At 41.7% G+C, this 15339-nt stretch overlaps 1 protein-coding gene across 5 annotated transcripts in view; it reads left to right on the plus strand.

Annotated features, from left to right (window-relative positions):
- The window catches only part of HIVEP2 (HIVEP zinc finger 2), a 145597-nt gene that overhangs the window by 19726 nt on the left and 110532 nt on the right, over positions 1 to 15339 (plus strand). The gene's annotated exons all lie outside the window — the stretch shown is intronic.

Here is a 15339-nt window from a genome sequence, read left to right on the forward strand (position 1 = left end):
CTCAGGCATGTGCAGTCCTTGGAGGATTTTGTATATATGCATGCCAAATTCCACCCCTCACTCCTCACACCCCCCCCCACCCCCCCTGTTGTTTTCCCTTTGAAAAAGCACTGTAGAATAATAAATGGGAAAATTCTCTTAAATGGGACTGACTTCACATATAAAAGAGAATAACTTGATGAGCTGTGATTGCCCCTGTAAAGTGTCATGTAAATCTCTTCTTCTAAATCTGCCCCTATAGGGTCATTAGGCATGTATACAATACAACAGTCCTCTGTCTCAAGAGAGTTTACAGCCAGCTTATGGAAAGGGGAAGCAAGAGATTATATGAATGAATTAGAATAAAAGCAATTGATTTTAAGTTAAATCTTCCTTTAATAATATTTCCTTGAGAATTTTCATTGCTGTTATTCAGTCCTGATCTTCAAAGTCATGCAGAGTTGTTAATCCTGGGATGACTTTTTGCTTTAGTGGCATGGATACAAATATTAAATAATGTTAGGAAATAAAAGTGTGAGGATAACAGGTCTTTAGGAAAGGAGTGGGAATAATGACTTCTTGGAAAGAAATGGTTTAAACTGCTCCCGAATTTCCCTTCAGACTGTCCTACTCACTCTCATTTTGACCAAATAAAGTCTGTATTCTTCCTTCCTTCATGCATAAATTCAATAGCTGTAGTCTGTGGCGTAGGGCTATTAACTGCTGTATTTTGAGATTTTATTGTTACCAACAACAAATATTCAAAAATGAGTGCTGATATTTATGGTCATCTCTTATATACTACCATATGTGCACAGTGGCAGATTATGCATTGGTACAGACAACAGCTGAGATGTTATAATAAGAAACAGTTACATCTGTAAGCTGCTTCTGTAGCTATAGCACCGTTTCTGATAGCAGCATGGAGAGGAGGAGATGAGCAAGCACAGACGGAAACATGTATTTTCTCACACGAGGCCATTCAGGTCATGGCCAAGGGATGTCAAAAAGGCACTGTAAGGAAGTAGACAGTGTTGCTCTCAGTATGTCCTTATTTTCCAAACAAATGCAGGATTTCTTTTGGACTGTCCATGCAACATCCTTCAGAAGGAACTTGCTTTTTTATGAAAACTTACAAGAAATTTCAGTGTTCAGGAGAATTTTCATTTATTATACTGGATTGAGTTAGTTCTGTGTCGTCATGTGTTACTGGTACAGCTGCAGAAGCTTGGAGCTGGGGGTCTACGTAGTGGCATGTGAGGACACCAAGGTCTTGTAGGTGGAGAAAGATCTTTTCCTGAATCTGCATGATGATAACCAAATACAGGGTTCAACAAATGCTTGTATTTGTATCATCTCCAGTACTCTTTACTTCAGACTCTGTAGTGGTTTTTGGCTAACTAAAGTTATGTTCTTTCTGCAACTCCATAATTTTCTTAATGCAGATGAATGTTATGTAAGGACGTCATAAAATTGTTGAAATATTTGTGCACACTATCAATAGTAGCAGGGGCTCAATTTTCTGATGTGGTTATTTAGGAGGGTTTGAGTGTACTTTACTTGAATTTCCCTTACTCTTTTTGATGAGAAGTCCTTGTGGTTTTGTTAAGAGCTGAGACTTGTAAGGTCAGGGGTAGGTGGGAGCACTGTGGGGCCCATGGGGAGCGTTCACCCCACGTTTCTGTAGAGCCTATGAGATGGGCATAGCTGCAAGGGGGGTTGTGGCTGCCTGCTGCATTGTGTTACGGTGAAAGCCTGTGCACCTTTGCTGGGGTGTGAACAGGGGTGTCCTGAGGGCTGCCGGGGTGTGAGCTGTGGCTGTGTGAGCACAGGCTAGAGCCATGGCAGGTGGGCACAGCTGGGCTCAGCTGGGCTCAGTGCCTGTGAGTAGCGAGGGTTGCTCGCCATCGTGGGCTGGCCTTTATTTCTGGTGGAATTTCTGTTGAAATAAGCGTGATCTGAGTGAGCAGAGTAGGGCAAGTATGTGGCTGCCAGATGAAAGACAGTAATTGCCACGAGTGTCACTGATGCACGGGCAGGAAGGGGATGTATCTGTGTGTGTGCAGGTGATGGCTTGGTCAGGAGTAAACTCTCACATCCTGAGGTCCTCGAATAGATCTTCAGAGGTTAGTAGTCCTGGTCATAAGGCTCCGCAGAGAGGGATTCTTGCCCTGCAGGTTGCTATACACAATTGTTACGTCCCCCTTGATTTGTTAAAAGCCCATGTGTCTTGTTGTTCAAATCCTTAAGTGTCTTCAGGTTATTGAGTTGTTCCCATATTGCAGCAAAACTTGAAATAATTACCAACTCAGATTCACCATTTCTGCCAGTTAAAAAAAGGTGAAATTTAATTTACACTAATTATTTAACTACATAAGATGCTCAGCGTGAAAATGACTAGGTGCAAATTAAGATTAAATAAGTAAAGGAGAAAAATATGCTGTGCATTATTTTTCATATTTAATGTTCTGTTTGTATTTCATTACCAGTCCATCTGCAAGAAGACTTCTTTTAGCAGATTGAAGCATTTTTTCAAGAAAAAAACACAGTGTACAGTTAGACTAATAAAACCAAAATTTTAGTCTGAATAGATTAAGATGGGAGAGTTTTAATAAAATCTTCTCATTATTGCAGGCTTACTTTCTCAACTCTGGTTACACTATGTGTATGGTATAATCTTTAGAGCTGTGCAGTGGCCATGCTTTCTCCAGGTTGTGTTGCTGAAACACATTTTGTAGCCTCCCCAAAGCCATTGTGTGTGTGAAATCAGCCTCTAGGTAATACTGAAATTCATATAATGCATAACCTGAGTGGGTTACATGGTCTTGGCTTCTTGTCACAGGAATGGATTTGAGAGTGTTCCCCTGTAGTTGTGCTTGCTGCAGTCCTGCTACCCCACAGCCTGTCCCCTGTGAACGTGCCGTTGCTTTGGGAGCAACGGATCATGAGTCATGGTGGCTCTGCTGTTTGCGGGGATGAGAAGTAAAAGCTTTTGTGTTATTGTAGACAAGACTAGCGGTGGGGGTGGGTTGAATGCGCTGCCAGTCTTACCAAGGTGAATTCAACACCGTAGCAGTGTTGCCATGGTACGTTTTTTTGGAAGCACCAATACCATACAACACCCTTCTGTATTGTAGAGAACTTGTTTCACCATCCAAAAATGTGTGTGCTGTCTTTCTTTACCTCAGCTGACCCTGGCTTTGAACCTTCCCAAACTTTGGAGATGTCTGGAGCGAGACTGCTTTGTGAATGGAATTTGTTTTTCTAAGTGCGGCATGAAAGATTTGGTTTATCTGCATAGAGCATGCTTGCTCAAGCAGTTGCTTTCCACGGTGCAGCGCTTGTAGATTAAAATCCTTTGTTGTGGTCATGCCAGTTCAGTTCCTTCTGCAGCAAGTCCATTTCGCTTGCAAGTGTGCTGCAGTAAGGTGCCTGGTTTCATTAGTGAGAAAGAAATTTTTTTCGTTTCCGCTGATGTGTCATTCTTGTGGATTCAAAATGGTAATGACAATTTTGTGTAACCATTTTTCAAAGATACTTTGAAAACTGGAATAACACTCCATGCTTCAATGTATATTTTATTTCACCTGTAAAACTGCTTTTACTGCATGCGTTTGCACTTGGAACTTGAACACTTTGCATCAAAACTAGAAGTGTCATATGTATGGAGTAGGTCATTTATGGTGACATATTTTACTGTCTGTGATGTGTGGTCACACAAGCTCAACAGTACGCAGCTGACTTGATATATTTACTTTATTCTCTACCTAAGGAAATACGGTCTAGTGACTAGTAGGCTAGGCGGGAACTTAATACCCATAGGTTCAGTTCCTGGTTCTGCTGCACAGTTCATGAGTTTAGGGTAAGATTCACAACACCTTACTGATTTTCATGTGAATTATATTCATAAATATGACTTAGGCATAAAAATACCATTATTGTGCAGTATTCTCTTTATGTCAGTTCCACTTCCTTATTTTATGGAGATATCCTGTAGACAGATGCTGTGTTCTGCTGTCAGTCCATAGGGAGCCAATAGGAGTTTTGTGCTAAAACTGTGGGATTTGAACCTTATTTTTTTTTTTTTCATTTGTGTATCTGTTTTTAAGTGCCCACTCTCAGAGTGATCAGTTGTTGTGCTATTTACTATGACCACGTCTGCTCATAGTATTTATGCTGTTAAAGGTCATACAGGTCATTGCAGAAGTCAGGGTACCCGCTGCTTTGGAGTCCAGTTCTGTCTCCTAAAGAACGAAAATAGCCTGGCTAAGGTACAGTCAGCAGCTAAGGCATTAGCGAAGGGCAGAATGCATAGACCTGGATCCAATTGTTGAATGCTGTGTTTAGAAAAAGAAAGAGTTAAATTTCCTCCCAAACAAACTGGTAAAATTCAAGGTGGAAATCTGTAAATTTTTTTTTTATAATTGACGTTGTATTGCAGTGAGTGTTAGAGTGAGTACCAGCTTTGCAGAGCAGAGGGAAGAGGTACTTCTGTTGAGTGGGTACATGCAGAACCTGCCAGTTTTAAGAGTAAAGCTGTATGCAACTGTGAAAGTTGTGTTTTGAAGTACCCGGGCAGTTCAAAGGGTAACTGCCAAAGCGACGGCTTAAGACAGCTGCTGGGAGCACTACAAAATGTTTTGGGGTCTACAAGGGACACGAGTGCTTCCTAAACCAGCAGAGTGCCTGCAGGGACACTCGGCCTCACCTGCGCTAAACCTTTGGGAGGTGTGAATCAGCTCGCTGTCACTGGCAGCCCAAAAGTCCCCACAATTTATGCCAGGTGATGTTGCGTAGTTGCTCTGTTTCCCTCCTGATCCGGGATGTTGTGACTGAGCTCTGTAAATGTCTGTGGGGGAATGGGAGGCGGTGGTGGGAGTGTTGAGGAGACCTGCGGATGGGGCTGGTTTTATACTACGTGTAACCTTTACCACACCCACTCGTTAGCAACGCGCACTTTTCACTGACAGGCATTTCTGAAGAAAATGTTAATCATCATTGCTACGTGCGCAGAGCTGGTAGTCTTTCACAGCCGTGGTCTGGTGGCTGGGAGCGTGCTGTGCCGCAGGACCGTGGTGCCCTGCCCGGGTTGCGGTGGTCAGGGCTGAACCTCACCGGCGAGAGAAGGCAGACCGTGAGCAGCCTTGTCTTCACTCCCTCACTGGTCTTTTTTCCTCCGTTTCCTAGTTTAAGACTTAAACAGGAAGAATTCAAGTAGTTAAAGCGATTAAACTTAATGCTTTTGATACTGCTTGTCTTGTATTTCTCTGTGCTGTCTGTGATGCTTGTGGCCTACTCGGAAGGGTGTCCTGCGTGTTTGCAGTCCTTTCTGCTTGTCGTGTCCTTTGCTGCTTGGGTACCTCCTACATGCAGCTAGGCCCATCTTGGCCAGACTGGTGAGCACATTGCTTAGCAAACAAAGAAGATGCGATGGCAGGTAGAAAATGTAATGTAGAGACCGAGTGAAAAGCGAAGGCCTTGAATACCTGCCAGATGTATCCGGTGCTTGATTAGCAAAATTCCTAAGCGAAACTTTAATTTCGGGCAGATTCCCAAGTCATAGTGAAATTACTGTGTCCTACATGTGCTCCTGAAGTTAAGTATATGCTTATATATTTTCTGAATAGAAATGACTTATTGAGCTGGAGCCAGCGTGGGGAATTTTGGGACTCCTGCTGTTCTGCTTACAGTATTTTGCAGGGGAGTTTAAGGCTGTAGAATGACACCAACTGGATCCACAGAACAATCTGCTCCTGTTCCCGTGAACTCCAAATTATTTTCCTTCTCACATGCAAAGTTGTACCAAGAGCTGCATTTAAAAACCCATCTGTTGTCCATATTATATCAATAGAAAGAAAAATTTTAGACTTCTAAAATATTCTGATTACGTGTTCCATCCTGCTGTCATCTGTCTTTCAACTACATTTCTTGTAGTTGCACTTACTTCTAGCTGCTCAAATCTTTTTCCTCCCACCAACAGATGAAACTCTGAGTGCAAAAGTAGAAGCAGAATGCTACAAAAGGGTAGTGGAAAGAAATTACTGGTTTCAAATAAGATGCTTTTGGTAGTATAAAATAAATAAATTGATACAATGTTTTTTTTCTTATCAAATGTGGGAATAAGTAATAAATTAAAAGTTGTTTTGTCACATTTTTCATTATACAGATAGTATGTTTGAGGTATCATTAATGTCTATATGTGTTTTAATATAATCTGTGATGTGTAACAAAATACAGCAATTTTTCTTTTAACTTTTACAGCAAAATAAGGTAGTAATTCCAGTGCTGCTGGTTGTAATTCACCTGCTGCTGATCCCACTTTTCTGCGTTGCAGTGGCAGTAGCACAAGCATACTTCTTGGCAGATACACTGCTTTTCCACAGGGCAGCGAAGTTCATCTGTCTTGTTTATATTTTTTTTGGTTTGTTGTTACATTTTGGTGAAACAGCCAATAGTGACAGAACTGGAGAGACAATATTGTGTTGTTTCAGGTTTACAACCTTTTCTTTGCAACTGTAATGTCTACTCAGGGGTGTCCTGTGTGTGTGTATTTACATCTGTTACAGCATCCTGGCTTTTCTCCCACCATTTTCAAAGCAGTACCTTCTAATTGAGGGCTTCAGGATTATTCAAATACTGCACTGCGTCATGCCTGGAAAACTCCATGGGAGACACTCTGGCAATGGGAGCTTTGTAGCCTTTTCCCAGTGAGATACAGGTCACAAACTCAAACTTCTCGTCCCATGATGGTTGGATAGCTAGGCCACAGACCTCTGTTCATGGGAAATTCAGTGCTGACACCTGTCTGTTTTCTTATCAATCCTCTGTAAAGTTTCATGCTCAATATTAGAGCAGTGTCTGCTAGCAGTTGACCAGTTTTACTCATTTGTTCCCCAGTATGAAGAAAGTGAAAGCCTTCACCACGTGCGGTTAATGATCTGCTAAACAGCTCATTTTACCAGGATTTCAGTTGCCACTACCTAAACCCTTACTGCTTTCCCTTCAACAATTTAGTATTTCCAAAGATTCACTTGAATCTTGAAACCATCCCCTTGGAAACTGCAGGTCCCTGCTGTGGAAGCGTTTGGCTGGAGTTGATCCTTAACAGATTAGTGTGTGTGGCCCAAGAGGATCCCATTGATGTCTGTTCACAGATTCCCAATTTTACAGATGTTTCTTTCTGAGATTGGGTAATGGAGGTGATGACTCAGAGGGAAGTCCTGATATGGAAGGTTTCTCCTGATACAGAAAGATTTTGAGGACAGGATTTGGGCAAGGGGATATCACACAGGGAATGACTGACAGATTTCAGACTTCAGCGAGGGAATAATTAGCACCTGAATTTAAAGGTTTGGGTCAGGGGGCAACACTGGTTTCCTTTGTCAGGACATTAAGGAGGAGTAGTTCAGTTTTAGACAAGCAGTTGGTAAGACTCCTGTTGTGACGCTGCTGGGATGTGGAAGACCTCGAGATAAAGTGTTGGTGGAAACAGTGGGTGAAAAGGACTTAAGGCAGACCACTAAGAGGAAGGTATAATGAATATACCTGTGGAGTTCTGGTACAGTAGTGTGTTGTCCACTATTTAACTGACACTTTCAAAGTCACAGACCTTTCTGTTACTGAATTTCAGTCTTGAACATTTTTGGGTAGAGAACTGTAAAGCAGTGAGTGTTTTCACAGCTCTTTCTGGGTGATGCATACTTCTGTGAAATAAACTGCATGTGCTCTCTATTGATTTGTCCCCTGAATGTAAAGGTTCAAAATTTAGAATTATGCACAGGTTACTATTTTTAAATGTGTAATGAGTACTGGGTTTAGGATGTGTAAGGAACAAACCCATGTCTGCAGTAGCAGATTTTTGTCGCAATAATACGAGACTCAGAGGAGACTATTTGGGAGTGCCCAGTGTGGAAGGACATGAAAGCAGGCAGGGGCCATGGGGGGGTGGGGGGTGGGGGCTGGGCACTCAGTCTGGAGCAGCTGTGCACTGGGCAGCGAAGCTCAACTCCAGAAACAGTTCTAGCGGGGATATCGCCCAGCTGGTGCTTTTATACATCTTGACTTACGGCACCAACATTCAAATTCAGGTCAAAGGTAGAAGAGTGGTAGGATGGAAGGTTAGTGAGGCAATGGTACATGTGTGTATTTGAGAACCTTCCCATCCCCTGGTTTTCTGCTTCAGTACTGCCCCCACGAGATGCCCTAGAAAATGCCTCAGATTTTTCCGTATGCAGCAGAAATCATGAACCCCAGCTTCCTGTAAGTGCCTGTCTTTTGGATGCAGTCCCTGCTGTGTTTGGGCTGCTGTATAAAAGGAGGCGAAGGACTGACCCTTGAACTGATAGCCAGGTCGTACTGGCTTGGTCACATCCTTGCTGCTACAGCGGCCCTCCTGACAGCAGGCCTGGCTTGTGAGGAGGTGGTTGGAGTGGTTCAAAAACACACAGGAGGTGAGCTATTGAGCAGTGTGCTGCAGTGCTCAAACTTGCTTTTTTTCCCACTTTTTATTCAGCCATACAGGTGCACCTGTAGTTGTGAACTTCAGGTTTCAGCACAGTTTTGCATCTCTGTACATTTATTTTACCTGCAGATCCTGTGTTGTCTTATGAGTCAACGTGGAAGATTTTTCCTTTAGTGTGGATGCTGGCAGTCTGTCTCTTGTCTGAGCACAAGCTGGAATCAGAAGGAGCTTCTTCCAACTGAGTAATTTTCAGATTGCTACCTCTTTGTTAAATGTCTGTAGAGAAGTTATTAGGGGAAGACAGACAGACACAGGCGTGACATTACACACAGCGTGTGATTGCAGGTTTTTTTTTTTACATAGGAAACAAGGCTACAAAAGAGATCTTGGGAGGAAGGCAGAGTTTATTCCTTTAAGAATACTTCCCGGATAGGAAGCTGTGTGAAAATGATAAAATGGTGGATTTGTGTGATATACATGATTTTTTATTATGGTGACTATTATTTTCCTTGTGGTAACATCTAAAGGTTTCAGTGAAGATGTAGGCCTCCTTGTCTTTAAGTCTTCAGACACATTGAACTTGCAGTGTAAGTATTTGATAGATAAAGATGAACAGAGGAAAAAAATGTTATCACAGGGGTCAAAAACAGAGGCAGATGTGAGATGTCCTTCATGGTCAGATATGAAATCTGTGGCAGCTAAGAGCTCAGCCTGTTTCTCAAGCCCTATGAGTTGATGGAACTCTCAGCACCATACATTGCTTAGCAGCACAGAAGTCAATCTTGCAACGCCATGTGAGCCTTTTAGCTCCATGTTAAACCTTCAGCAAACCTTTTTTCAGTGAAGCTTTTGACATACTTAAAAGTTTATTGCATGTATCTTTATGTTGTAATTCAAACCTAAATTTGTTTTGTTCTGGAGTTTAAAGGTCCCTTCTGATATAAAGCACATTGATTTTGGGAAAGATTTATGGAATAATGTCAGATGCTGCTATTTTAAAAAATGTTACTGCCTTGCAAAAGTGAATTTCTTGTTTCTTTGTCTAGTAACATATTGGGAGCACTTGAAAGGAAGTGTTGGAATAAGGAGATTTCTACCCTGGGGGGGTAGTATCCTGTGCTTTCGTTAGGTCATGTCAGGCCATTGTTTTGCTTTTCTTATCATAGAGATCTTGTGTCTTTATTCGTGCTCAGCTGTGGACCTGAGTTTCCTGGAAGAGTGAAATAATTAAGAATTAATACTATAAAATCATATGTTCTCTGTTTGTAGCTGTTTGTTTAGTCTAAGGCAGTTCTTACCTGTAGTTATATATAGTAATAGGTGGTGTAGATACATACCAGTAATGAGTAGTATCTAGTATCTGTGGTTCTCGGTGTAGCTGAAAAGAAATGCAGTTATTCTAAGTATGAGAATACATAGACTGAGAGATTCAAGGCCACCCATCAAATGGCTAGTAAAACTGGCATCTCTTGATCCCTGCAGGTTTTAACCCCTAATTGTCAGCTGCTGTTCTCAGTGGCTTTGTCTCTGCTAGAGGGTTACAGAGTGGCAGAGTATGGGAAAGGGCATATATGATTTATTACTTTAGGTGCAGCCACTGGGAAGGATGGTTAGGTACGCAGAGTGGTTTATCAGTAGAAGTCATTAAAGTAGGGTGATTAATGTAGTGCCAGAGAAGGGCACATGGTGTGTTGTGCTTGCTCTTAAAATCTGTGAACTGCTACACAAGGTCATGCAGCCTAAAGACAGTCCCGGTGAGAGGAGTCGTGGCAGGGAGAAGGACATTGCCAGCCTAAATTGAGAGCTTATATTACTGTGCAGTTGTGTCCTGTCATGGAGGAACACCTCCCTAATGACTTGCTGATGGAATGGTGAAAGCTACTTTGTCTTGCCTGGTAAATCTGGCTTGGTTCTGGTGTGACAGGGCTGAGATATATATTAATATAAGTGATGTGAGCAATAGCTTCCTGATCACAGCCTGGGATGCAAGTGCCCGCTTTGCAAATAAGCAGAATTTCTAGCACTGACAGTGAGATGCCTTTCCTCACTACTGTATTTATCGTTGAATAGAAGGAGGCATGAGAAGGTGAGGCTTGTGAAGTCTCATATGCATGGGACTCTTGCTTTGAAATGTGTTATTCTATTTCCTCCAAGTCTTCCTCAGGGGAACACTTAGTTTGGATTTCCTTTGTGTTTTACCATCGATTCTTCAGTTGTCACTATCTGCTTGTAGACTGTGGCCATAGTTTGAGTCTACTTTATTCTCTGTCAACCACTGCCACTCTGCTTGCAGGCTGCACTGTGATGTGTAGATTGTATGCCATGTAGAGAAGGCAGAAGTTTTGGTAGATGCTGGGAGCAGAGCAGAGGTGCCACGGGTAACCCCATAAAACATGATAGGTGCGCAGCAGCCAGCAGATCTGGCAGCCTGCCAGATTAGCATAGAAACCACCTCCTGCACAGACCTTGTTTTTCCAGCTAAGGACCGATATGCTCTCTTAAAAACAAAAATAAATAAATTGCACCGAGGGTATTCTAGTCCTTTCAGGGACAGCTCTGACTAAGAGAAAATGGAGAAAAAACTCCTGGCAGAGGGTTATACTGAGGCTGTCATCTTCACGTAAGTGGCAACACCAGAAAGAGATGAAGTTGCACAGCCATATGAATAAATGTGCAGAATCTGAAACTCGCACTTGTGGCTCATCTATCACGTACCATCCTTTTATAGTGTGAGATGAAATGTCCAGCACTAACTTTAAGCAGCCCTCAGCAGACATGCCATTGCCTTCTGTCCCAGTGCACAGCCGTAATCTCATCCTGAAAAGTAAGATTTTACCTTCCACTTACCCTTCTGGAGACAGCTTGTCAGAGCAACATGGTACTGCATACTTATCCTGCTTAATGGCAGCTAATTAAATTAATTTTTGAATATAGTACTAAGTCAATTTAATTCTGTCTTTCAGAGCCTGCAAAGATAGTTGTGACTCTCGGATGGGTTTCTGTCTCTGATTAGTTATCAGATCTCTTTGTGCTTTTTCAGACTCTCTGTCATCTTCTGCGTGTCTCTCACCTGTACTTGCAGCGTTAGAGAACAGGGTGTTTTTCCCCAAGCTTTCATAGCCCCAGCATCTACTGTTGCCTTTCATAATATAGTCTGTTTAATGGCTTTTGTTCTCTGAAATGAAAGTGTCATTACTGTGGCTGGAATAGAAATAGAAATTACTGTGAAATACTCTTGGTGTTAGATCTTGATCTTGGAGGTTTTTTTCCAAAAGTGTTGATATTTGGAGGAACGGGTATTTGAGTGACCTTCTAACTCGGAGCTCAAACACCCGCCTCCGGATGACCATCCACATCACAGTCCAAGTGCAACAGCCTCCAGTAATGTTTACTGCCTGTCACCCTTGATAGATTTTGTGATCGCTAACATTAATGAAAAAGAGGGGCAGAATTTAAAAGAAATAGTCAAAGAGAAAGGTCAAAGCAAATCCTACTGTAGAAAAGAACAATACGCTCGATTAATTAAGTAGTGCTGGTGGAGTGTATCATGCTAGAGAGAATCCAATGAGTATTTTTTTTATTATTTTAAATACCATCTGAGCAGGTTATCAAAAAAAGTAAAAGAAAAAATACTGTTCTTCTGGGGATTTTCATGCATTATTTTTTGTACAGCTCTGTCATGTCCCTCATCCCTTCTGTGCAGCTTTGTGTCAGGGAGTGCCTCTGATCTGCTGTTTCTAATTCCCCTGATGCCATCGGATGGCACATCAGTGTGCATCACTGTGGAACCTCCTTCTGCAGTTTACCCCCTGTTTGCAGCTTCATTTTCTATCTCTTATTCTCTTCCCGCTTCCCCCCCTACTTGTTGATGTGTGTTCAGACATTGCAAGTGCAGAACTGAATTGCCATTGTCAGTGAAGTAATTCCCGGTTACCGAGAAACTGCTGCTCTTGCTCCTTCCAGAGTATATCTGGAGTGTATGGGGAGACGTGGTTTGAGAAGAAGCTTGTATCGTTGTCACGCACCATGATTGTTCTGTATGGAGAAGAGGTCTTCAATCTGCGTGGATGTCAGTCTGACATATTTTACAGGCGGTTGATTTATCCATCCATTTTTTGTGTTGCATGGTAAACCATACAAGTACTGTCATGTCTGTAATGGACCTTCTGATGTCAGAGAGAACTTAACATGGAGCTTCTGATGTCAGAGAGAACTAAATATCAGCTTTCTCACCTTTTTTGAAATAATGCTGAAATGCATCCGTAGATACCAGGAAAGTAAGACTTGAGACTATAATTTTTTTCTTAATTCCTGAAATTTGTTGACATGAAAGTTTTTTCAGATCATTAATTACATTTTTTCTTTTATTTTGAAATATGCTTTCTGAAAGGTTATTCACAGGTGTATTTTTTTGAAATCAGAATCTATAGTTTTTAAAAAATTCATAATAAAATATATGTATCTGGGGAGGTTTTGAGGCTTGATATTTAGACCTGATTTTAGTAAACAATTCAATGCATGTATGTAATCAATCTAAGCATTTGGTTTAGACACTCTGTCTGTTATAAGTCATTATTCATTTTTCAAATGAGCAAATAGTATTTACTGAAGGTGGAGAAAGAATTGCCAAAACCCTGACAAGTCCTAGAGCACAGAAGTGGTTTTATAGGCACTTTCTAAATACCCACATTTTAAGGCCTCTTCAGTTCTCTTCATGTGAATTTGCTGTGTGCATTAATATGAATATTTATAATGCAAAAGCTTGCATATTTGCTTCTTCAGTGCTGTACTTTGTTGTAAGGAAGGAGTTCTTTGGGGTGAGGGAGTAACTTATCTATAGTTCAGTATGTATAAATACAGCTTTAATATTGTCTTAAGACTGATAGACTCAGTTTTGGGAAGTGAGGGCACACTTACCTGCATGTAAGTTAGCAGCAAAAATTATGTTTCGGCTTCCACTGATTTTTCTAACTACGCCTAATGTTTACATTTCCTTAAGATATTGCTTGTGAAAATAAAGGTCTTAATTGATGGCACCGGAGATTACCACTGTCTAGCCATAGAAAATAAACAGTTTGGACAAGAACTGTATATATTTTCTTACCATTATCTCTTTCTGTAGAGACTATATTGATTTGTATGTTTAGTTCCCAATCTTTCTTCCACCAAGATTTTAAGTGCTGCGTCCCTAGTGTATTCCTGTCAGCGCTAGCTATTTCCATAATTGCTAGAACCATGTACTTAAACAGCTCCCATATAATTTCCATTTTCAGATTTCACAGCGGCTTCCATGCTTCTGCTTCACCTGAAAAGACTTTGCCTTTGCTTTAAAGAAGCTTTTTTAGGACTTGCAATTTCTAAGTGTATTTTTGGGACTTTGGTGCTTGTTTCTCAGTGAAGGAAAGGCACTAGGAAGTCTCTGCCAGAAAGATCTTTGTGAAAGATCTTGAAACTTGTCAGGTTCACAAGTAGTTCAGTTGACTCTTAACAGCTTTTCTTTAGTCCCTCCTGCTCTGCCAGAAGTGGTTTGTTTAGAGCAGTTTTGTCTTTCTCCTACATGGTCTCAGAGATCCCTCTATCTCAACTGTGAGCGGAGAGGCAATAAGCTCAGAAAATGGGGCATGACTTGTGGCCTTGAAAATCTGAACCATGGCTTTGACCTGGCCAAAGAAAAGGAGCAAGGCTCAGCGAAGGGATCTGAGCAAAAGGGAATCAAATGGAGAACTACAAACGCATTTCCTACAGGACACTGAACAGCAGGAAGCCAACGGTAGCCGGTGACAGCTACCATCCTAAATTAGGTTTGAACTGATTCAGTGGACATGAAACACTGTGTTTCACTTGGTTCCATGTGTTGCTATACATTTCTGTTCACAGTGGGGCTACTTTGTAGTCATTCATTTCCATTCAGGTGGTGATTTTGGACTTCTCTTTCAGAGTATTGTCCGAGAGTACCCTTAACAGGCAGCAAAAAAACAGAAAGGAAAAATGTTTAAATAAATTATTCACCTGAAAAGTTCTGGTAGTTTTCCAAAAGGTAAATGAAGTGATGCAAGGTAAATGATTAGGTGCAGTCATTAGGAACAGATTGATCAAATGACTCCAAATAAATCTGCAAGCAGAAAAAGAATGAGTTGCATGTCATACTGTATTTTCCTGTTGAAGACATCTGGCCATGTTTAGCAACATCCTTTAGTAGGGAGGATGATTTCTCTGGGAGGGAGGATTCTTTTTAAGCCTTCAGTGGGTTGAGAACGAACTGTTTTTGTAGGTAAACAGAGTTATTAGGAAGTAGAATTTAAGCAGTTCAATAGAATGGATTTATCTAACACTCAGGAAAATGGCTGTTTTAGGGAAAGCCCTTTATAACATCAAGCCTGGATGTGAAGTGTTAGGTGTATGCTCCTTAAAAATTCTAAGTCTACTTTGTAAGTTAAAGCTGTCTATCAAATCTAGATAATGCTCTCTTGTTCTTTTGTGCCTATGTGTATCTGGGAATGCAGATACCTGGTCATGTTTTGGCATTTCTGAAAATTAGTTGCCCTCTGGTAGGGCTCCCCAGGCAGGTGGGTGGTTTTCACACATTCATGCTCTGAAGCCCATGTTTCTGAGGTCAGAAGCGCTGCCAGTTTTGCAGTGTTTCAGCTGTACCGTGAGTGCCTGCAGCAGCCAGTTCAGCTGACGCTGTGTCCCCAGCCCATCCAGCCGTGCAGCCCTGCCAGTGTGCATTTGCTTGGTCCTCCCTGTGTCAGCCAACATGTGCACCTGCTTACCAGTACCCCAAGCTGGATTCACGTGTGTCAGACCTCCATGAGTTTCCCAGTGAGCCCTCTGTTCCTTGAGCAGAGGTGGCTGTGAGTGAAAGGGAAGGAGCCACTGCTGGTGTTACAGAGTGGAGG

This window comes from Falco cherrug, chromosome 6 (genome assembly GCF_023634085.1).
Source record: "Falco cherrug isolate bFalChe1 chromosome 6, bFalChe1.pri, whole genome shotgun sequence".
Taxonomy (NCBI): Eukaryota; Metazoa; Chordata; class Aves; order Falconiformes; family Falconidae; genus Falco; species Falco cherrug.